Source organism: Scylla paramamosain, chromosome 15, assembly GCF_035594125.1.
Source record: "Scylla paramamosain isolate STU-SP2022 chromosome 15, ASM3559412v1, whole genome shotgun sequence".
Classification (NCBI taxonomy): Eukaryota; Metazoa; Arthropoda; class Malacostraca; order Decapoda; family Portunidae; genus Scylla; species Scylla paramamosain.
Genome location: NC_087165.1, coordinates 11578388 through 11602162, shown reverse-complemented (window position 1 = coordinate 11602162; position 23775 = coordinate 11578388).

Here is a 23775-nt window from a genome sequence, read left to right as displayed (position 1 = left end):
TTCCCGGCAGGGAACGCGAGCAGTGCCAATACTGAAATGTCTTTATCTTTGCTTTCTATAAGAGTTACTGGAGAACGAGAGCTACAAAAAAAAAAAAAATAAATAAATAAATAAATAAAAAAAAGATAAATAAATAAAAACTGGAATAATCCTTTTGCGAAATATCTACCCAAAGTTTCCAGTTATCATCCTGCATTTTGTTGAGAGAGATAAGTATATAAATGGTTGAGTAACTTGATGGACAGGTAGGAAGGTAGGTAAGATTTAAGGAGTAGATATAAGAGTGAACTTTCTCCACAACACTATTCAAAACGCTTACCGTTAAAGCGCAACTTTTGTAAATACTCGTATAGAAATGTACAGTCGGCTTCAAACTTTGTGACAGATGACCTGTCATTTTTATACATGAGAGCTGTCGTTGCTATAGTTGCATTTTACGTGGATCTTTTAGGCCTACTTTCTTCCTCTCCCCTCCATATTCCCTTCCACCATATCCACTGATTTCCTAGAAGTAGCATATCAGTCTATGTAAAGTCCCGTCCACACAATGTCTGGTAAACTTCGTCCGTGACCATAGAAAGTCTGCAGACACAGCTGTAATGTTGTCCTCAAGGTGATGTTTGGCTGCAGCCGATGATAACTTCATCATGGTACAACGAAAGGAGGACAGGAAGCGTGCAGCACTATGTTGCATGGTAATATCCATTTATGTGCTATTTATGTGGGTGTTCATGATAATAAATGCCTCCTCTCTCCCATCCTTATCCCTACCCCACCTCTCTCCCCACCCAACGTTCGGCTGTCCCTGTATGTTTTGAACTTTATGTAATGTTTCAGTTTCGCATGCGACCTCACAATATTATGATTCACAGTAAGGTTTTCCAGTTATCAGTGCCTTCGTCCGTGGTTGTACTGCTTAGATACTGCAGGTTTACCAATAGGCCTATTTATTTATTGCAATATATCTTTTTTTTTATAAAGATACTCTGTTTTGCTCTCATGTAAACATTTCCAATTGGATGTTACCGGGAACCTTGGCTTGTATCGTTTGTCTGGCAGCGGAATCACTCCACGGAACACAGACAGTCTCTGTGTCTGGTGTATTTGCTCGACCTGCATCACGATTCACAAAGTCTGTCTGCAGAAAGGGGCAACAATCATGCCTGTATTCTCTGTCTTCTGCCTCCATCTTCACCGCATCCATCAACCTTAATGGTAATGAATATGACTTCATTCTCTCTACAGCAATGTTAGTCAAATAAATCTTGTATTTATCCACCTTAGTGACACCCGACTTGTCTCAGAATACTATAGACTTCAGAATACTGAAGTCGGTCTTCTTGCTGCAGGCCTTGAGCAGTTTTGGCGACATTTCTACATCTCCAACAGTTTCAGATTGCCGGGTTTCTGTAGTATTCGTAGTATTCGGTGAGTAAACTTCTTCCTCAGGGATCACTGCTGCAGACCACAACGTACGCTTAGACGACTCTAACGTGAAGTGAGCCTGGACTAATTCGAAACCTTTAACTTGTTCTGGAGTCAACACATTACAAAATATATCATCAATGTCTTTCATTCATTGATACATAGCTGAAAATTGTAACCTGAAAATGTATTTAAGTGTTATTGAGTAATATTCACTCCACAGAGACACCGACAAATGGTTCATAAGGAATGTTCGAGACTGCGTGTGTTGCCTCGTGATAGCCATTGTGGCCCCTGTCTAGAAGGGCCCCGATTCTGAAACCCCGCATCCTCCTAGGTGAGCTAGAAATTGTGGATTACGGTGGGTGTAGTAGCATATTTGATGTGTTGTCAGTGTCTACTAAAGTCTACTAAAGACTTCAAGGGCATTACCAACTTTTTTTTTTTTTTTTTTCATAATAAAGTTTCAACAAGCCGTCGGACAAGGATGTAAATTTGACAGTTGATGTTTGAGACCCCAAGCTAATTGGTGAAATTATGTTTTGGTGTCTAATGTGGATGATTAAGGCATTTATAGGAGTAAATTTACGGTAAACTAAGCTAAAATTTTCAGAGGCACGTAGCGAGGCTAGTTGCTCTCACGATATATGCCCTGCCCACCATTCAGGTCATAACGTCGGTCTGACGTTTAACTATGACGTAGTAGTAATCACTGACCCAAGTGGCAGTTCTGTCATTATGTAAGCTACTTCATATTCATTGCCTCAGGGTTACTTACATTTGACCTGCGCCTGATTTTCGGAGTGATTTCGAGGCGGGAAGTCAGGCCGCAGTATGAATTATTCTTTTCAATCAGTCGGATTGAAAATGCTACTGTTCAGTTTTATTACAGTTCTATAAATTTAATTGAATATGATGGTGGGCGTTCAAAGAGAAAAAGTAAAAAAAAAAAAGCACTGCTCTATGCTACATGCATCGAACGTTTAGTAATGTCTGTATCTTCCATGTAAATGATGATTTCCTTCTAGTAAACCTTTTTTTCGTAAACTTGATATTCATAGAAGGACCGTACTCAATCTGTGACAGAGATGAAATATTACTTCAGTGTGTGTGTGTGTGAGAGAGAGAGAGAAATAGAGAGGGAGAGATTACAGCATGTGTGGGGGATAGAAAGACTGAACTGCCAGTTGGGTCGGTGATTACTACTAAAACGTCTCTCTCTCTCTCTCTCTCTCTCTCTCTCTCTCTCTCTCTCTCTCTCTCTCTCTTATAGAGTGTTTTCCATGACTTATTTGTCTTTCAGTAAAGTTACGGTCCTTTTAACAATTATCGCATTTTTGTAAGCGTACATCATAATAAAGTCTCTTAGCCAATCAATCATCAGAATAGTCAAGGCTATAGCAATGATTATTCTATCAAATAATGAGACAACAATCCTATTCCGTCATTAAAATGTAGGAAAGTGTATTTTCTTTTGTTTTCGGAACGGTATTACCCATGAATAAAGAAAGTGGCAGTCAGCAGTGATGGAAGGTCAACAGGATTAGAGTTCTTCCATCACGGCAGAGACAGGAACACGAAACACTTTTTGTGACTCATCATGATGCTTCCACCAGCTGCCGGCACGCCTGTCAGCTGCACCAAACTCCCGCTGCCAACACTTCCTGCCGACCATTAAGGCAAAATGCATCCTCGTTTGGAACACTTTCTACGTAAATTGCACCATTATAAGCGAACGAAAACGAGATGGCGAACAATGAAAGTTAAATCAGGCCTCCAACTATGTTTACAATCCGACAAACAAACATGAACTGTTGCCACCAGGAACCAGAAGTGGCACATATTGTACCATAAACTTGATCTTGATGACCGATGATGATGACGTCTTGAAAGGGAATGGTGTAGAACGGTGATGGAGGTGCTGCTAATCTTGGGTTTTAATGGTAAACTATGATAAAAGAATCTGATTTAAAATATTATAAAAATAATGTAACCTATAGATACATGGTGACTGAGTGATTGATTTATTTCCTCCCACGAGAAGACAACTCTTCTCTTTAGTCTCGTAAGTGAAATGTAATTGGCTTCACAAGTTTTTTTGCACCTGGTCGATGTTATTTTATATCATTCGCTTCGAGGTAATTCGTACTGTGATTCTCATCATTACGCTTTAGTTAATCTCAACGCATGGAAAGAAGTTAATACGTTTTAATATCTTTCCAAAGACTGGTGGAAAGAGCTGGCGCGACAACGGCACATGATGGGCGCAATGTGACTGACCGCCTGTTGGACAATGACTACGTATGTAATCAAAGATTATTTTGATGTATCATTGTTCATCACACCCGAGTAACAAATATTTTTCTATGCTCCATAACTTTTGGATATTTATATTTGCAATTTCATTTCATGCATGTCATTCTTTTAATAAATAAGGTGTAGTCACTAGTTATGCACATTTATATTATATGGATACAGTTTTCTTGAAATGATGTAAGATGGAGAAATTATCCATAATCGTTCGCATTAGGTCGATAAAAAAAAAAAAAATCTGACCTTGGTGGACCAGTGCAAATGAATGAAGTTCTGCAGTAGTCTGGTTAAGTGTGAACAAAACCTTTCAAACCGGTTTTGCTATGCAAAGGCGAGCCATTCAATAATGTTACCCCACCTCGCCCTACGGCTCTGCAGCCTGCACGCGGAACTTCCAGTAAATTTTAACGAGGCTTAAAGGTAAGGACCCCTCAACACCGTAAGACAATATAATATAAAGAGACACCCCAGCGGTAGAGGAGCTAAAAGCCACGCTATCTGACCAATGGGAGACAGTGCTATAAGTCCAGGGGCCGTACTTATAAAACTCTACTAAGGTTTCATCCTAGTTAGGAAGATAAATTACGAATCTTAGCGACTAAGTGACCGTCTTAGCTGGAAACTTATTTAAGTTACTGTCTTAAGGCGATGCCACCGCTAACCTCTAACATGACCAGAAGCTGTGTGATATTTTTCGATGAATCCCGGAAGAAGTGGCTGAAAGTGCTTAAAAAATAATTCAAAGGTAAAAAAAAAATAAAAAATAATGAATGAATAAATAAATAAATAAAGTAAGAAAAATATCTAATGAGTACTCAACAATCATCTGACCATTTTAAGCTTAATTATTGAAGGTATCTATTTAACACTGTTGTACAAATGAAAGAGGTTTTGAAAGCTTTGCAGCGGCGCCATATGACCGCAATGTTGCAGCGTCATATATCAAATTAATCAATAAATCATTGATATACAAACCTAGTCTACATTCTCTCTCTCTCTCTCTCTCTCTCTCTCTCTCTCTCTCTCTCTCTCTCTCTCTCTCTCTCTCTCTCTCTCTCTCTCTCTCTCTCTCTCTCTCTCTCTCTCTGTGTGTGTGTGTGCATGTGTGTGTGTGAAAAGGAATGTCGTGGTGCAATGCAAATTTTTATAACCTTTAATGTCTCAAATGAAGAAAATGTTCCTAATCACTTGTTTCCGTAATTTCCATGCACAAAACTCAGCTCAAACCACTTAGAGTAAAAAAAAAAAAAAAAATCTGAATAAATTACGATATGGGAGGACATTGCAGTACGCGACCTGTGATAATCCTCCTCTCAGGAATGTAATGCTGATGGTGTGGTGCATTAACTGTTGTTCTGCGGAGAGAGAGAGAGAGAGAGAGAGAGAGAGAGAGAGAGAGAGAGAGAGAGAGAGAGAGAGAGTTGCAAATTGATACTGATAGTCTGTCCGTCAGTCTTTCAAAATTTAAAGTAGTAAATAATACACCAGAGGAGACACAGCCAAACAAAGCAACACAGACAACACAAGCAGGCACCAAAAGAATCACAAACAGAAAGAGGCGGGTAAAAAAAAAAAAAAAGGCGAGAATAAGAGGTACGAAGGAACAAGGCAGGGAACACGAAGAGAAAATGGGAGAATAGGTAGGATAAGATAACTAGCAATAGAGGGGGGTACGTTTGGTCCCAGAACGCCCCCGTCCCTGCCTTATGCTCTGGATGCTAAATCTCGCGGAGTCATCATGGACCATCTCGGGGAATTTGCAAGATAAAGGTCTCTCTCTTGGTGAGAAATTTGCCCCGAATTCAAGAGAAGTAAAATTTTACTTCTATAAAATGTAGTTGAATTGCGGATTGAAGTTGCGTTGTTTGTGCTAAGTTTATTTTGTAACGTTTTTTTTTTTTTTTTAATAATGAATGCAGGAAATATAAAGAGAACGTTTTCCTATGTATTAGCTAAAAGCAGCTATTTGGGTCAGTGAGGTCAGTCCCTTGCGTACGAAACAAACAACGCCAGACGCACTGTTGTCGGTCAGTGGGGATCAGTATCCCCTCACTTTAAATTGATACTACATTAAAATACTAACCCTCTCATCACTGTCAGGCAGACACAACCAGAACACCACAGTCACGCTGTCTTTCATCTTCCATCTGTCGTTGATAGTTTCCCTTGCATCGGTGACTCCATTCATAAGTTTCAGATATAGGAATCTGTTGGTTTGGCTGCTTTGGAGCCGCGCGCACACACACACATACACACACACACACACACACACACACACCCACATACACACACACACACACACACACACACACACACACACACACACACACACACACACACACACACACACACACACACACACCTAACCATTTTATTTCCAATTTCCTAATTGTAAATTTAATGTTTGTTATTTTTCGCCATCAGCACTATTGTTGCTTTAATGCAACATGATATGAATAAATTTGCGAGTTAAGTCCAATTAAAAATGTGATTATATATTTGAACATTTTATTTTGACATTGGTGAGACATAAGACATAGGCCAAGGATACAAATAGTATTTTATAATTGGTCTTTTATTCATTTACTTCTTTTTCTGCCTCCATTCATTAATGACCATGAAATCGATCACTGTGTTGTCTTATAAGCATACATATGTCGGTAAGCGCATAAATGTATGCTCAGATAAGCAAACTAGAATATTTCCTTCTATTGCTCTGACATAAATGTATATTTGTTATTAGTTTTTGTACTTTATTTACTGGACTGTAAACCATAGTTATTTACTGCACAAATGAACACAATTAAAGCGATGTTGTCGCCATGTCTGTAGTGTTGATTTGTTAACCCGCGCCTCATGCTGATGTGTCTTCCAGACCCAACCATGGCTGTGACATTGAGTAACCAGTGAATGAAAAGGGTCATATAGTCGTCATTAATGATGGTGTGATTCCGGTCTTCGTACTTTTTACACAGTTATTAAGTAGTTACAATCTTTATTTTTGCGAATAAATATCTGTTACAGGAAAATTTAAGCAAAATTAAAAGCGAAGACAAATATTTCACTTTTACCAAGATGACTTTTATATTTTCCTCATTATAAAAATAAAAATCGAGTAAATCTGTTCACAACTGAGCGACTTGGTCCTCAGCTACACGTCCTTCATGGTGGGCGGAAAAAACTAATGAGGGAAGGCATTGAAGAGCGCCATTCATCCTGCTTCTCAAGTGGCAATTCTTACAGACTTGATTTCAGAAAAAAAAAAAAATCCTTCTTTTTTTTTTTCTGACCTCAGCAGCCTCGATGGACTTCCCTTTCACCTGGGAACATCACACAGGCGAGTGTAGAGGGCGGAAGGATGGGCCGCCACAGTGCGTGTTTCTCCCCTGCCGTGGCACCGAGACTCGTGTCAATATGATCAAAGAGCACGAGTCGGCTCCATGAATGACCTGAATATTGGTGGACGAAAGTGGCTGGAGTGTATCGAGAAGTACCGTTTACACAGGCGGCAGCCGAGACCCATACACGTTTACAAATATTGAATTTACTCAATATTCTAGCTATAGACAAACCGAATATATTTCGTTTTAACTGGAAAGTCATTCTTTCGTTTATGACAGACATATGCTGAACGTAACAAGTAGTGCTCGTTTTCTCCAAAGTATAAGGCAATATATATATATATATATATATATATATATATATATATATATATATATATATATATATATATATATATATATATATATATATATATATATATATGTATATATATATATATATATATATATATATATATATATATATATATATATATATATATATATATATATATATATATATATATATATATATATATATATATATATATATATATATGTATATAAAATATGGAATCATACCTTTCCTGTCTTATTGTGCAGTGTCGAGTATTTATTGCTATTTCTGTAAAATAGTCCAACCAGCTTATTTACATTTGGATTTTCTGGATAATATATTAACTGTACCATATCACCATTTATCAGCGATAACGTTAGAAGATAAACCATTCAATACACGGATACTTTCGGAATGAACATAAGAGCTGATGATGGCGATACCTACATTGCTTCCTGTGTGGAACCTTTGGTAACTATTCTTATTCAATCTGTTACACAAGAGTAGAACCTGTACACCGATGATGTTAACCAGCCATTCCAGGTATAATGATATTATCGAGTGTGGTAGAATGTTGTCCAAATATTCCTGGATAAGTTGTGTGGTTTATAGAAGGAAGAATATAAAAAGGCAAGCGAACAAGGCAGTCGAGCTTGCCTAAGGGAATAACAAGCTCCAACCAAGTTGACAGACATCTACGTTGCTCCTCAGCAATGTTAACAATGGTGAATACTGGGAACAAAAGGAGGCTTTCACAAGAAGTAATCCACAAAACAGTAATGCTGCAAGCAGTTAGAATTGTCTTCACCGCCGGTGGCGACGACAAACAGTAGTAGCACCTTGCATTCACTTGTAGATTTCACAGAAAGCTGCAGCCACGCCACTATCTTATCAGCGCTGCTAAGCATCAACCTAATTCGTCACTCCATATCCAAACATTGCCAGTCTGGGCACGAAGGTTACGGAATTTTATTGTACTGAAGGGTATAATAAGAATATAGTCAGGCAAAAAAAAAAAAGAAAAAAATTGCTAGCGAAAAATCTCAATACAGAAGATTTCATCAATGAAAACAAAAAGTGGCTGCACGAACAGCATTGGCGAGAACAGATCTCCTTTCACTAGCCTGCTCCATAAAAGACTAGTGTCGTGCTTATAACTCTGCACGCTTGCTTTAGTCATATTATGCAAGTGGTAGCCCCGAGGATGTATATGAGACACTAATATTTTTTTTAAAATTCAATTCATTAAAATTACGTACAATGATATTCTCCGGTTATTCACGTTAAGCAACTCATACATTTCTTGCCAAATAATCAATTCACCATAACACCTCGTATTTTACGTCATAGTAATTCAATGCTTCATATTCATGTCAGTAAGTCATACACAAGTACATACAAAATACAGTACACGTAAACATCCAACAAACTAAACATCAAGATACCACTAACATCCTGTAAAATGTTCCTTCCTTCCAGCTACATGAAATAATCACTCATCTAGACTGCATTACACAAATTTTTAAGCTTCACTTACGAGCAGTGAGATGTGTTTGTCCATCTCGCCTCAACCTTTAGTCGAGGACCTCTGGAATCTCTGCCTCTCTGTTTGCTACAGAATAATCCCTCTGTTACAGCTCCTAATATACACATAAAACTAAACAACTAACCCGTCCACTGGCCTGGTAATTGGGAAGACGCCAATCAGGGATAGGGGTATGAAAAGGTGGAGGTCAGTTTTTCTTCTCTGCTCCCAGGTTGCTTTCGTCCAGGTGTTTCGCCAGGTGTTTTATGGCTTCTTTCTCATTTTTGTGTCCTGCGTCCGTGTTTTGTTGTTTTGGTCCACGATTTTAATCTCGTGCTCGGGCTCTCTCGTCCACGTCCTCCTGCATCTATAGCCTTTATCACCTCATAATGACCTGCTTGTTTTCTTCTCATTTCATTCTTCTTCGTTTTTTTTTCTTTGATTTCTTCTCATTTCATCTTTCTTCTTTTTTTCTCTCTTGTTTTCTTCTTTCTTGTTCCGAAATGTGGTACTTAATGTAGGCTTACAACACTAGTCACTTTCTATAAAGATATGCAGAGGTTCATGAGCGATAGGAGCACCACCGACGCTCGCATGCTGAGCTACAAACGCATGTTTTCAGAAGAGACACTGTCATTTAAGTAAAACTGCTAAAGCGCCTCAAGTAGACCACAGAGCAGCGCTACTAATGGCCTCGTCTGAAAGAAAGCAATAATTTCCTGAAACGAGAATGATGGCAGCGGACGAGTAGGTGAGAGAAAATGAGTTGAAAGTGTGTGTGTGTGTCTATATATATATATATATATATATATATATATATATATATATATATATATATATATATATATATATATATATATATATATATATATATATATATATATATATATATATATATATATATATATATATATATATATATATATATATATATATATATATATATATATATAGATAGATAGATAGATAGATAGATATATAGATATAGATATAGATATAGATATATCGCACCAGTTTTCTCTTTATTTATGTGTAGGAAAATCTCTTTTTATTCTTTTGGTTCTGGCTGGCCGATGTCAGAAATAGCTGTAGAGTTTAGCCAACGCATTCGAAGTTGCCAACAAAACGTGAGTTTTCGGAGGAGCCGTCATTGCCTCTACTCAGCTTCCTTAACATCGATTCTGGATGCTGGTGTTGCTCTTTTTCATACATGATAGTTATTCTTCAACCTGCGTCAGTACTCCTGTTGTATTATTATAATTCCTTCTTGTGCTGGTTATTTCCTCTGTGACTCATATTGCACGTGGCTCTTACCTAATATTTAAATGTTGCTGATCTTTGTCTAAAATTTTCTTGCTTGACATCATTCATAGATTTACATGACCTTTCACGCTTGTTAGATTGCTGTGAAATTTATTTTATAGCCTTTGCTGGTTATTATTCAGTTAAGTTTGGCGGCCTTACTTTTCTTCTGTAATGACTACCTGCTTTCTCTATTTTTTTACTAAAACAGTTTTCATGATCATACATCATATGAAAAATGAAGTTCATAGACAGAGACGTGCGACAGCATGCAAAGGGTAGAAAATGACAAGCTGTACAGAGACGAGCCTTTCGGGTGAGATCGTTTCCCGAAATAGCACTGCCAGAAATTTGAAAAATAACAAATAATGTCTCGAAATGGACATTGAAAGAAACGGATGTATAGCTCCAAAAAAAATATAATGAAAACTTTCAGTTCATAATTCACAACTTTTCATCGTGTATTATTTTAAGAACTGAATCAATCGAATACTCACCAACATATCATCATAGCATGATCTCGGTGTAATGCTACTTATTGTGCAACCCATGACAAACAACGTACGAAAAAAGTGGAAGAAATCTCAATCCATGAACGAAGAGAGAGAGAGAGAGAGAGAGAGAGAGAGAGAGAGAGAGAGAGAGAGAGAGAGAGAGAGAGAGAGAGAGAGCGAGCAAACGAATGGGGAACACTTTGTCTGAGCCATCCAATAAACGGGAGTGAGTATAGTGTGCGATAAATGGTGGATGTCAAATTTTAGTGGATGTACTCAGGCGTGTTTTGGGAGCGAGGCTTTAAAAAGGAAGGCAAAAGGGCAACATATTGAGTAGTAATGGAGGAGCTACATTTTTTTTTTTATCGCAATGTTAATGTTGGTAATAAAAATGATAGTTGTAATAGCACTAAAGCTGGAAGCAGTAGTAGTAGTATTAGTAGTAGTAGTGCTTTAAGTAACTTTAGTGATAATAAGAATAGTAATAATATCAGTAGCATAAGTCTTGTAGTACCATCATTATTATTAACGTTGTTGTTGTTGTTGTTGTTGTTGTTGTTGTTGTTGTTGTAGTTGTTGTTGTTGTTGTTCTTATTATTATTGTTATTATTATTATTATTACTACTACTATAATCATCATCATCATCATCATCATCATTATATCATTAGTAGTAGTTGTAGCAGAAGTAATAATAATGATAATGTAGCGGCGCCATATGACCTCGATGCTGCGGCGGCATAAAGCAAATCAATCAAACAAACTCCAACATCCTATCTCCTGCTTCCTGTTTCACCTACTAACGCCGACACCTTTGAGTTGACTCGTTTGTTTATTTTCTTCTTCATCTCCAGCAACAATTGCCGACCTCCTTAAAATGTCCAGTTTCTGTTCAAGAATAAGTGTCGCTTCAGTTTTTTTGTTTTTTTTCTACTAGAATGAGTTAAAATCCAAGAAGAAGCGTGTGTGGAGGCGGCAGCAGTTAGCAGGAAGAGAACATCTTGGTATTGACAACAAACTTATGCAAGAACTTGTGGATAAATATGAAGTTTACAGACAGTGTATGCGGCTGGACAAACGTCAGTTTCAAGAGATTTTAACAATGAATGAACTCTCACCAAGAAATAGATAAAATGCTGAGGAAGGCGGCTTGTCTCTGCATCCCTTACGTGTATAATTCTGGTTCCCTGGCTGGCCATTGTTTGACGTGTGCTCGTTTCAGGCGCTGGTATTTTTTTTTTTTTTTTTTAGAGAGCTTTGGAGGTCAACTAAAACTTTATCCTTATTCTTGTTACCAATGCTTCTTTTCTCCTTATTTTTCGTCCTTATTTTTTTTACAAGTTATACAGAGGCTAAAACAATTATGACATACTAGTTTGTTTTCTTCAACAGTTTACATAGAATGTAATTTCGCTTCGAATTTTGTTCAAACATTCAGAATTCCTACCTGGGAACTACAGCCTGCAACTTTGTTCCAACAATCCGTGGAAAAAAGTGTTGGAGGTAGGAGTGAAAATAGACCAATGTGATAGCCCCTTTTGCTAAGGCTAAGAGAATACTGTGCAAGGTCTAATTATTTATTCAGCCTCTCAGGAATCGATCTCAAGCGCAGGAAAATGGAGGGGATAATTGTCCCATTGTTACGTCAATAATGAAAGAAAACGGGAAGGCGAGAGAGAGAAAGAGAATGTTAGGGAAAAGGAAGTTGGAGGGAGACGAGGGGATGCATGCAAGTATCAGGAGTTAAGTGGTTATCTTTTTGTAAATTTTCTTTATTAGAAGTTTGTTGTAATTTTATGATAGTTTTGCATACCAGCTCTCCTCAACTTTCTCCACCACTTACGCCTCTTCTTCAAATTTTTCATCTCCAAACCCACCAATTGCCAACATTCAATCTCCCTCTGAATGACCCATTCCGGTCACTTGATTCCCCGACTGCCGGGGACAAAGGGCAGGTCGAGAAGCAGGTCAGCCCATTCATAGTTCTACTTTCCCTTGCGACATCTCACGTTCTCACCCCAACACCATCTATATCCCTCCATCCAGCATTTCGCAGTTTATAAAGGTATACACAAGAAAAAGGAGAGGTGGGGGGCAGACAGGTACTAAGAGAGAAGTAATAAACACCGAGTGGAGTGTTGGAGAGATAAGCATGTTTGGGTCACCAGGAAGGAACTGGCCTGGGTCAGTGGGATGAACCAAGGGTCTGTTCTCTTTGACGTCATAGTGTAGCTCGCCCACCAAGGTTTCGTGTTTCTCACCAGCCCGCTGGTAAGCAGAGGAGCGAAGTAAATCTTGCATTCTCTTGGCCTTGGGTTCTGCCCTCCTCCCTTATTCTTTTCCTCCTTGCACTCCCGTTAATAAATGTGTGTGTGTGTGTGTGTGTGTGTGTGTGTGTGTGTGTGTGTGTGTGAAAGAGTGCAATTTTACCAAGCCATGTATCTAGTTTAATTATTGTTATGTATCTATGTACATTCTCTCTGTCTCTCTCTCTCTCTCTCTCTCTCTCTCTCTCTCTCTCTCTCTCTCTCTCTCTCTCTCTCTCTCTCTCTCTCTCTCGGATATAATGGCTGTGCATCGTAGAAGATTTGGTGAATAACTGGCTACAGACTCAAACATAACCACTGCAGGATAACATCAGTATACGTATGTCATCTGCCATGCTGGTTCGTTGCATTTAAATGTCTTATGAATACAACAGATCAAGGGAAAGCTTTCTGTGTCACTTTCTTCAGTGATAAATACAGAGGCAGATTTGCCACTCATGCATAGCTAGTACGCATTCATGTTATAGAGGTGCAGTTGGCCCAAGGGACGATATATGTTGTACGTTGGTATGCTGTTTTCATGTAAAGTGCTCGTGTGTGTGCATGTGGCGTAGCATCATTCATCAAACTCTCCCAGCCGTGAAATTTATGGGTAGTCACGTTTATCGGTGCTGTGCCTCGTAACGTAATGTATTGACCAATCTCAGCTGGTGTCAAGACTTGAAAATTTTCACGTGCCAGGAAAAAAGTAAAGGTTCTGCCTCCCTCGCCTGTGGAGGATGAATCAATACCAGGAGAAGCTGGTTAGAGTCCGCGGCAGGCTCCTTCCCGCATCATATATACATTCTTCCACAGCCATTCCTCTGTACAAAGGAGAGGAAACGCAGCTGATATTTCAAGTGTTTGGACAAAGGGTAGAGTTTTCATTTTGAGCCGAGTCTTAAAAAAATTACTACCTGCAATATCCAGCGAGTGTTTGCACTATAAACACTTGAGTGAAGTGCGGCTTTGGACTGTAAGGGAAACTGTTACGCAGTGAGAAAGTATCCTTTTTAAGAACTGCCACCAGACCTGAGACTCTTCATGGAACGTCGCAGATTCCTCCACTCCTGTGACAGACGCTTCCCGGGTACCTTTCATTAACCAAGAGGAAACTCAGTAAAATACTTAGACTTAGAAAATAAAAGAAAGGCAGTGTAATAAACCAGTTTCATTCACATGCTGACTTACATCACCTGAGAGTAGAGGCACCTCATGACAGCCTTTTACGAAACTCAGGAAGCCCCTTCATACTCGTCCCCACATGAAGGCTCAAGAAAACGTAGTACCCCATCAGGACCGGTGTTACCGTGCGGGTCTTGCTGGTCGAGGGCTGTGAATATCTGCCTGTCCTCGCCCCTCATTCTGAACCTCCTTCCTTCACCCATATCATACTCCTGGCACTCTCCTCCGCAACCCCGCTGGAAAGCCTCCAGGAGTTGCATTACAATTATTAGTCACTACTGTCTTCATTTTCCGGCAAGATAACGCCATGAAAAACAGTTTCATCTCAAATACTCTTGTATTTTGTTGGACCCATGGTGTTCTTTCCCTTGAAAAGTATGCATGTGTATTGGTTGTTAATGTCGTTATTATTATTATTATTATTATTATTATTATTATTATTATTATTATTATTATTATTATCATTATTATTATTATTATTATTATTATTATTATTATTATTATTATTATTATTGTTATTATTATTATCATCCCTATTATCATTATTGTCATCATCGATATTATTCTTATTATTAATATCATTATCGTAATAATTTATAGTTGTAAAACCAATCCGACTGCTAGCATTTCTCATTCCGTCTTTGCACTTAGCATTATTTACGAAATTTATCAAAGGGTGGCGTCCACTTTCATCAGACTCTAGGAAATGGACTGATGATGATGATGATGATGAGTCCAATCAATACCAGGTGGTTGCTTTCGGGTGTCCCATTTTATGAGCAGTGATACGCGACCTTCTGCAGAGTTGTGCACCTCCCCACTACATGAGTAACTCATGAAAAGCTCATAATATCTCCCAGAACTTGAGTGGATATTACCTCCTTGCATTTTCATGGTAACGAAAGAACCAGTCAGCGGCTACAAAGAAAAAGAAGAAAAAAAAATCTGCAAGTTCTGGTCTTCTTGTTTGCAGGAGTCACTGAAGAGAAGGGAAGGAGGAAAGAAAGGGGGAAAAGAGCGAGAAAGACGAAGGCAGGGAGAGTGAAAGGAATGACTGTTTAAGGCAAGAAAGAAAGCAACTAGTAGTATGAACAGAGCAGTGGGCGGTGGAAGCAAAGTTTTGCTAAGACAGAGAAAATTGTGCGTCTAGAGCAAGAAAGATTGCATGACGAAAGTGTACGCAGCTTGGAAAGCAGAGCTGGAGAGGCAAGGTCCAGAGGAAACCAGAGTGGCTACAAATCATTCGTATACCCAAGGGGAGATATAAGGCTTGTGTTATGGTTAAATGTCTTTACACACACACACACACACACACACACACACACACACACACACACACACACACACACACACACACACACACACACACACACACACACACACACACACTTTTTATGGCTTTTTACTGTCTCCTAATCCTACAAATCGTATGCGGAATTTCACGCATGCATAAAAAAGTAAAAATAGATTACTTTGTATAGAAATGTGTAATGATTCCCAATCAGACAATCGGATGAAGTGATAAATGTTGATTTTATCCTCCCGTTTGGAACGCTGTGGCATAAGTAATAATTTCGCCAAGCCAGGCACACGAATCTTGCTAATGACATGCACTGGTGTGGTTGGAAATGGACAGGTGGTAAAGGCGGGCTGCCTCTAAGTGCTAAGTGAACGCTTCATGTGTAGCTCGATTGATACTCTATTTGTATGGAGGTCGCACCAGCATCTACATTTGACAGGCTCACTAGGAAGTAATTGGGGTCTAGTGTAAATCATATTAATATGACACACACTACTGGCAATTATAGATCTGCCACCTCCCGTCCTCTGCGTTCATTCCTGCCCTTCTCTGCTCCGGTGATGTTTCAACGCGTCCTCACGGGTTGTGGAGGTGAATGCATCTGTGTATGGCCCCAGTAGGTGGCCACACAGGCTAATGACTTTTACAGACAGTCACTTTTTGGTGTTAGGATCGGCCATATGATTATATCCCAAATCCTCAAGTATTCCCACATACATCAACAGGCACGAAAACTCCGAAGCATCCACCAAGTAACCCAACCAGCTAGCAAGACACCTCCCACCCAAGTACCCTCACACACAGACACACAGACATACACAACGCTATAACGACGAACTAATTTTCTGTGTGGGTGGGCATTGCAAACAGTCGGGTGGTTTTCCTTTACGGGACATAAAAATTCAATGTTAAGATGTTGCCTTACGCTAGCTCGGGCGCTGTGTGTGTGTGTGTGTGTGTGTGTGTGTGTGTGTGTGTGTGTGTGTGTGTGTGTGTGTGTGTGGTGCGAGATGAAAGCACTTTTCGCCTCGAGCTGTACATGCCGCTGAGCCAAGTGCTGGACGAGGGGACGGCATCCATAAGGTGCGGGGAGATACGTGGTACGTGACGGGACTGGCGAGCAAGGTAGCCGTGGTGTGACAAAATACTGCTAGTGGACGTTGAGGGTGATGGGGAAGCATTGTTCAGCCAGAGAGCGATATGGGTACCTCATGGATTGGTGGCAGGGTTAGGTCTGTGACAAGGGATAGTTAAAAGGCGAGAAAAAGCTTAAAAATAGATGTGTCGGATAAAACTTTACCTTATCTAACATAATGTATCATAGAGAGATAGGTAGATAGATAGACAGATAGATGGATAGATAGATAGATAGATAGATAGATAGATAGATAGACAGATAGAGAGAGAGATAGACAGATAGATAGATAGATAGATAGATAGAGAGAGAGAGAGAGAGAGAGAGAGAGAGAGAGAGAGAGAGAGAGAGAGAGAGAGAGAGAGAGAGAGAGAGAGAGAGAGAGAGAGTTAGTCGCATTTACCTTCAAATTATATATAAACACCCACTTACACTGCATATTATTCTTAAAATCACAGCCTTTTCATTTACGTTCTTTGTCGCGTAAAAAGTGTAATCTTAACTCACACAGATGGTTATTACTAGTCTTTCTTTGCCACAGGAAGCAATAGGAAAGTTTATAATTATTCGTGAGTTGGTAAACACTCCATAACCTCTCCGGCTGAGATGTTGATGAACTCGGCACCTAATTTCATTGGCTAACAAAAGTTGATTTTAATTAAACGACTTTGATGATGGGAGATCTCAGAGAGAGAGAGAGAGAGAGAGAGAGAGAGAGAGAGAGAGAGAGAGAGAGAGAGAGAGAGAGAGAGAGAGAGAGATTCATATATTTTTTAGGGTGATGGTTAGTATACGCAAATGAAGTCCCTCGGTATATCGCACCGGAACGCCGCAGGGACCGAAAAAATAGCACACAGTAGAAGCTTCCACAATTTATTTTTAGGTCTGTTGAACGATAGGAAAAGGCGGACTACAAGACGACTTGGTTCTTCCATTCCATTTCAGAAAGCATCCAGCTAAAAAATAGACAGATGAATAAATAAATAAAGTGAAGCTTCGATGACGACACATACATACACACAAGAGTTTTAATCCTGATAATAAGCAAAGCGATGAAACTCACTCACTCCTGAAAATTAATTGAAGGAAAGTGGAGTCCCCATTAATGTCGCGGGAGAAGAAGCGACATACTGTATATTAATCACGTTGATAGTGTGAGCAACGCGCGATGGGCATTGTATGCTTGTAAGGCAGAGCTGGCCAGCGGGTTAAAGGTGTGAGACCAAGGCTGTCTCGGCCACGTCAGAAAAAAATACTGAGAGTTTGCTGTCCTTACATCTTCCCTGAAGAATCGTGGGTTTTTGTCTTCCACGAGAATGACGTGTGTGTGTGTGTGTGTGTGTGTGTGTGTGTGTGTGTGTGTGTGTGTGTGTGTGTGTGTGTGTGTGTGTGTGTGTGTGTGTGTGTGTGTGTGTGTGAGAGAGAGTGATCAGAAACCTCAGACTGCGGCTGACACTTGAAAGGAGAGTTCCATGTCGATAAACGAATGTAATAAGCGAAAAGACAGTGAAATAATTATTATTAGATTTAGGATAATTATGTGTTTGCATATGTTCATATACAAATGCATATTTTAATTTTCGAGGTTACCTGCATAATCGTAATTTTTATTTACGCAGCATATTCATGAAGTATTCTTAAGTGTTATAGATTAATATTATTCCTGTTATAGTACTTCAAACCTTAATTACTCACAAATTTTATAATAACCGTAAGAACCACAGATAGTGAAGTCTACATGTATATGACTCACTATGCTGTGGATAGGTCGGACTAGACTTACTGGTCACCGTGGTCAGCGAACGATGGACAGCTGTGCGTGATGGACCGTGTAATCCATTTTGTCAGTACCTTGTGTTCTGTAATTTAAACCTTTATGAAGAGGCTTGACTCAATGACACGTTTTGTAAGAAACAATTTACGGAAAAAAAGTTTAAGCACATACCTTTTCAAGTTCTACTGCAAATTTGCCTGCACAATTCGTAATTTTTAAGTGCATTGTTATCCAAGTTTAGTCTTCGTAGGTGAATGGGGAATATGAACAATTATTTGCTCGGATTTATCGGTCTCTCGTACAAAGCTTGATTTAATACGAAAAGAGATGATGGCGCGAGATGTTATTACAAACGTACAAACATAACATTCATGATGCATTTTTATATACCTATTAAAAGTTCCCGGCAGTAATTGAAAACAAAGAAAAAAAATGGTGTCACGTGAACATAAAAAAAAAAAAAGCATAAAGAAGGTGAGAAGGGAGTGGGGGCTGAAATTCCGTCTGAGCAAGAGCCTGCGTTCCTCCTCCATGCTCGTGTGCTCGCTCCCTTCTCCATCTCCTGTTTGCATGTTATCCGAGAGAGTGACTCGTGCCTGAAGACCCACTCACTCTTTTTATCCTCCAACTGGTGATAGGAATCGGTGAGGATTATTTTTTTTTTCTGTTCCATTATTCCATAGTTAAAAGACTCGCTGTGTGTGTGTGTGTGTGTGTGTGTGTGTGTGTGTGAGTTGTGGGTGAGTGGCACTGAAGGAGGATCAGTTGCAGGATTTGAGCCGTTTTTTTCATGTTCCCCGGAGCTCCCCAGGCTTAGCGATAGTTTTCGTTGTTCAGAGAGGGAAACTGCGTCGTACGTTTCTGGCCATAGCCTTCAAGTTCTGGACCCCACTTATCATATACAGCAATTTGGAAGATATATATGGACCATTGGCCTCTTGGTATGAAATATGATTAATTTGTACCTAGTCCAAATTGGCGAGGCAAGAAGTTGGGTTGGGGAGTATGTAGATGTCTTGATGATGCGACTGCGATCATGAATGAAATTAAGTTGAATTAAGTTAAATTAGTGAACTAATTGGATTACATCTGTATTATAAGCAATAAACATGTATAAAGTATTGTATAAAGTAAAGTATTGTTGTTGTTGTTGTGTTTCTTGTCGTTGTTGCTGTTGCTGTTGTTGCTGTTGTTGTTGTTATTATTGTTGTTGATTTTCGTTGCTGTATCTATTCTTTCCATTATTGCTATTGCTGTTTCCTGTGGAGACAATCAACATTCTGCGGCAAGAAGACACAACAGACCCTCCCAGGCAGTAGAGGAGTAAATGCACAAGATGGTGGTAATGGGTCTGCAGAAATGGCCCAATAGTTTCCTCATTATCTTGCGGCTAAAGAGCAATTAAAGGTTAATCCCTTAAGCGTGTACTCAGCGTGTCTCGTTAGGTATGTGCTGATCGGTTCACAAAACAAATGACACCATCCTCCTAGACCACTGAAACAGTCCGTTATATGTTCTGAGGACAGCCTGAAGAGAGATGTATTGTATATGCAATATCCGGAGAGTAAAGCAGGATCGAGTCAGCCCTTGCTCAGGATGACCGATGGGGGGGTGACTGAGAGGCCACTCAGGGACCGGCATGGCGGTGAGAAGTGTTGGTGGCGGTAATGGGTTGTGGGGCTCCTCTTACTGCAAATGTCTTGGGGAGATGGTCGCCAAGGCAAGCTACTTTTGAAAAGACACCAGGCGCTACCGGTTAGGGATGATATCGTATGATTCTACTTCTCATTGAAGAAAGTAAAGAAAATAAAGTGAAGAAAAAAAATAGTAAATAATGGATGTCTATGAAACAAATATAATAGAAAAGAGTTCATATTAATGTTATGGATAGCATTATTCATGCAGATATAAGTATTAATGTTTGTAGTTAATAATAAATTTCGTTGACAGAAGTGCAAAAATTCTGAAACGTTTTAAATGTATACTTACAAGATGAACTGTTTGATGTTTGTCGAGAATCCACTGCACTGCAATATATTTCATTATCTTAACACTCCAACACTTCTATTTATGGAAGAAAGAAAAAACAAAATAAAAAAAAATATAAAGTAAACTGTGACAGAACGTTTGCGTCACTTAAAAATTTCCCCATGCTATTTGCAATCAGCAATGATGCGCCTTACATCCGTTCTGATAAAGCAGTCTAGAATTGTATCAGCTTCAGATCGGTAGACTAAAAGGGAATATAATCACAGATATCAAAATCACTGGTTTGTAACGCTAAACAAAATACAACACATGCATTTGATGAATTTGTATTTTCATGGAATAAATTTTAGTTGCCTTAGTGTTTGTTTAACAATTCAGCGGGGTAAAGGTTAAAGTCATTACAAACCTGGACATATATTTTGGAAACATTATAAAGATACTGCATGGATTTGCAGGTTCTTTCATTTTAATCATCCTAATAACTTTCTTGGGCGTCACTTCTCACAGCGCTTGTGACTATTTATTCTGTGTAAAAGTGGTGCCTCCGTGTTGTGACGTTAAGCTGATGAAGCAGGAAAGAGGTCTTGATTAAATTAATTCAAATAAATGTCGCCATAAGTTTTCAGCGTCTCTGGAAATGCTGAGAGGACGTCTGTCGCGGCGTGGTGCGAGAGCGGAGGCTGGAAAGGGACTGGCTAGGGAAGGGTAAACGGAATGTTACTAGTTATACGTGTGGAGAGGGAGGAAAGAAATGATAGTGATGTTGGCAGTAGTGGGGTCATTAAACTGAGGCAGTGAGGGATGGTAATGGCAGGAGGTAGGTGTATTTTGGGTGTCGAGACGTGACGAGTGACGGAGACGAGCTGCGTAAGAACAAATAGACTGGCATCGAGGGACGGATCTTCCCCAGCCATGAGAATTACTTTTCTCTCTTTTTTTTCACTTAAAGTGCGGCATGTCTTTCCTTCCGTGCCAGATTTGGCGAATTGGCAGCCAGTCAATCCAATGCCTTCCATTTAGAAACCCTCAGGCTGCTGAGATAAGTAAGAGTAATGAATGAAGGTGCTGGGAGTCAAGTTTTCTTACAAGCTAAATTTTACTTTCGTTAACTTTTCATAATTTTTATTTACCAAAAACGTAGGAAATGCGTGATGGTCCGTTAAATGTTTGGGTTTCAGTGCAGGAATGGGGTGGACAGTGTTTGTATATGCATCTGAACTCGAACTAACATACTCATCATAAAATACAACATAAGAAAATACTTTAGAAGATACACGATAATGAGTTGGCACGTCCCTTCATGTATCATGTATAAAGAGCAGGACACAAATCAGTTTTATTATTTTTCTCTATAAGTGACGGTAAAGTTATACCAGAGGCCAATCGGCTTAAATTGAACGTTCTATTGTTGGGAGTTTCAGTGATGCATATTAAACACTGTTTCTATCGTTTATACTTATGTATTCAGTCATAACAAATTGAATAATTTATTTTAATTTTGAAACAAGATGTAGTTCGGACATATTTTTTCCTTATCCTCTTCCATAAACACGTAGAAAAGAAGAAGAAAAATAGAGCATAAATGAAAATGTGAAGAGGAGCGTGATTAAAAAGAAGACTACCGTCACCACTTTTATGGAGTATTTTAATAGTCACAGAGTGCTACAGTTTAAATCCCTTGTTCATAAAGTTTGCGTTTTTACCTCTTGATTTTAAAACAATTTCATCATAATATAAGATGATCACTTTCTTCTCGTTATATCACAGAATTGCATTAGAGCAAGAGCAGTCACATGACGGTCATCCTTCACAAAACTGTGTCCTGGTTGCCGGTCACCAGAAACCTTAATAGAACCAAGACTAATTGCATCAAATCTCGTCAGACTCGCTAGTTTGTTATACGTGCGGTAATCGGAATTAAGTATTGATTGACCTGCTGGCTGGAGGGAAGCTGAAATTCTGTTCTGGTGAAACCCTCGCTCTTCAGGGTGATGGCGCATAAGCCGACGCCTCTGGTCGTTTATATAATCATTAATGCTTCATTGAGATCACACCTCGACGGGTAAGGCGGTCTTTACTAGTTAAAACTGCTACAAATTAAGAATGTTGGTATTTGAATGTATTAATTTTAAATGAGGGGGCACTGACCCCACTTACCCAGAACAGTGTGTCTAGCGTTAATTTAGCGATGAAAAAAAAAAAAATGAATAAATTAATTAATTCACAGATAAATAGAATGAATAAATAAATGAGATGGAAACAATCTGTTAGTTTTGCAAAAAAATACTGAACAAATGAGAATAAAATTGTTGTACATATAAATGGATTACATACCGATGATAAGCTAAATAAAATGCAAAATAGAATACAAAATAAAATCTCATATTTAAAATTGTCACAAAATTTAATAATGTAAGTGTTCACAGTGAATTTCCTTTCACTTCTTAACTGTCAGACATTGAACGTTTTCACAATGAACTTCTCTTCACTGACATATATCTAGGTGTAAGGTTCGAGTGTAGTAGTAAAACTTGGAGACTCTTAGAAATATGCTGTTTGTCTGGAGCTGCTTTGTCCAGTTCTTTCAGTTTCAGGTACTGGTGACATCCCTCAGTTTCTATCCTTTCCTAGGTTCTTTAGTCCATCTCGTGAAGGCGAATGTTAACAGGTAAGCTTTCGGCTCGTTTGTGCCGGGACTCCGAAGGGAGGAAGTTGTTCCACCTGACCTTTAGGGAGAACCGGAGAGCAGCGTTCTATACCCTGTGGAGGAGGCTCGTTGCATTCTTGCTCACTGCTTGTGTGGGGAATGGAGTAGCTTCGTCCAGGTCCCGGAACCGATATTGCTTCCTCAAGGCTTGCCGTCCTCTGGTAATTATCTGGTTTATATGAGAGGTGTAGCCCCTCCCTGACACTTATAGTCACAGCAGGATGCCGCGTTGCTTGCACTCCACCAGGTCATCCTCTATCAGGTGTGGTTCCGGTTTGTGGATGGTCATTGGTATGGCGTTCAGTTTGTCCACATTTGTTCATTTGCGTTGATCGTGGCACCCTCTCTCTCAGTCCGCATGGTGAGCAAATTTTTCTGATTAGAAAAAAAAAAATCTGCTCCACACCAGCATATCGGCTGCCACATACACTGCCAATCAACGTGTTACACTTGAAGTCATTATTATTGATTCACTGTTCATTTCGGGGGAAGGTTTTGTTTCTATGATAATGTGCACACAAATTACACGTTATTTCTTAATTGCTGATCTAATCTACTTTATCCAGTATGCTTCTTCGCAGGCACTGCCACACACACACACACACACACACACACACGCACACACACACACACACACACACACACACACACACACACAAACACAT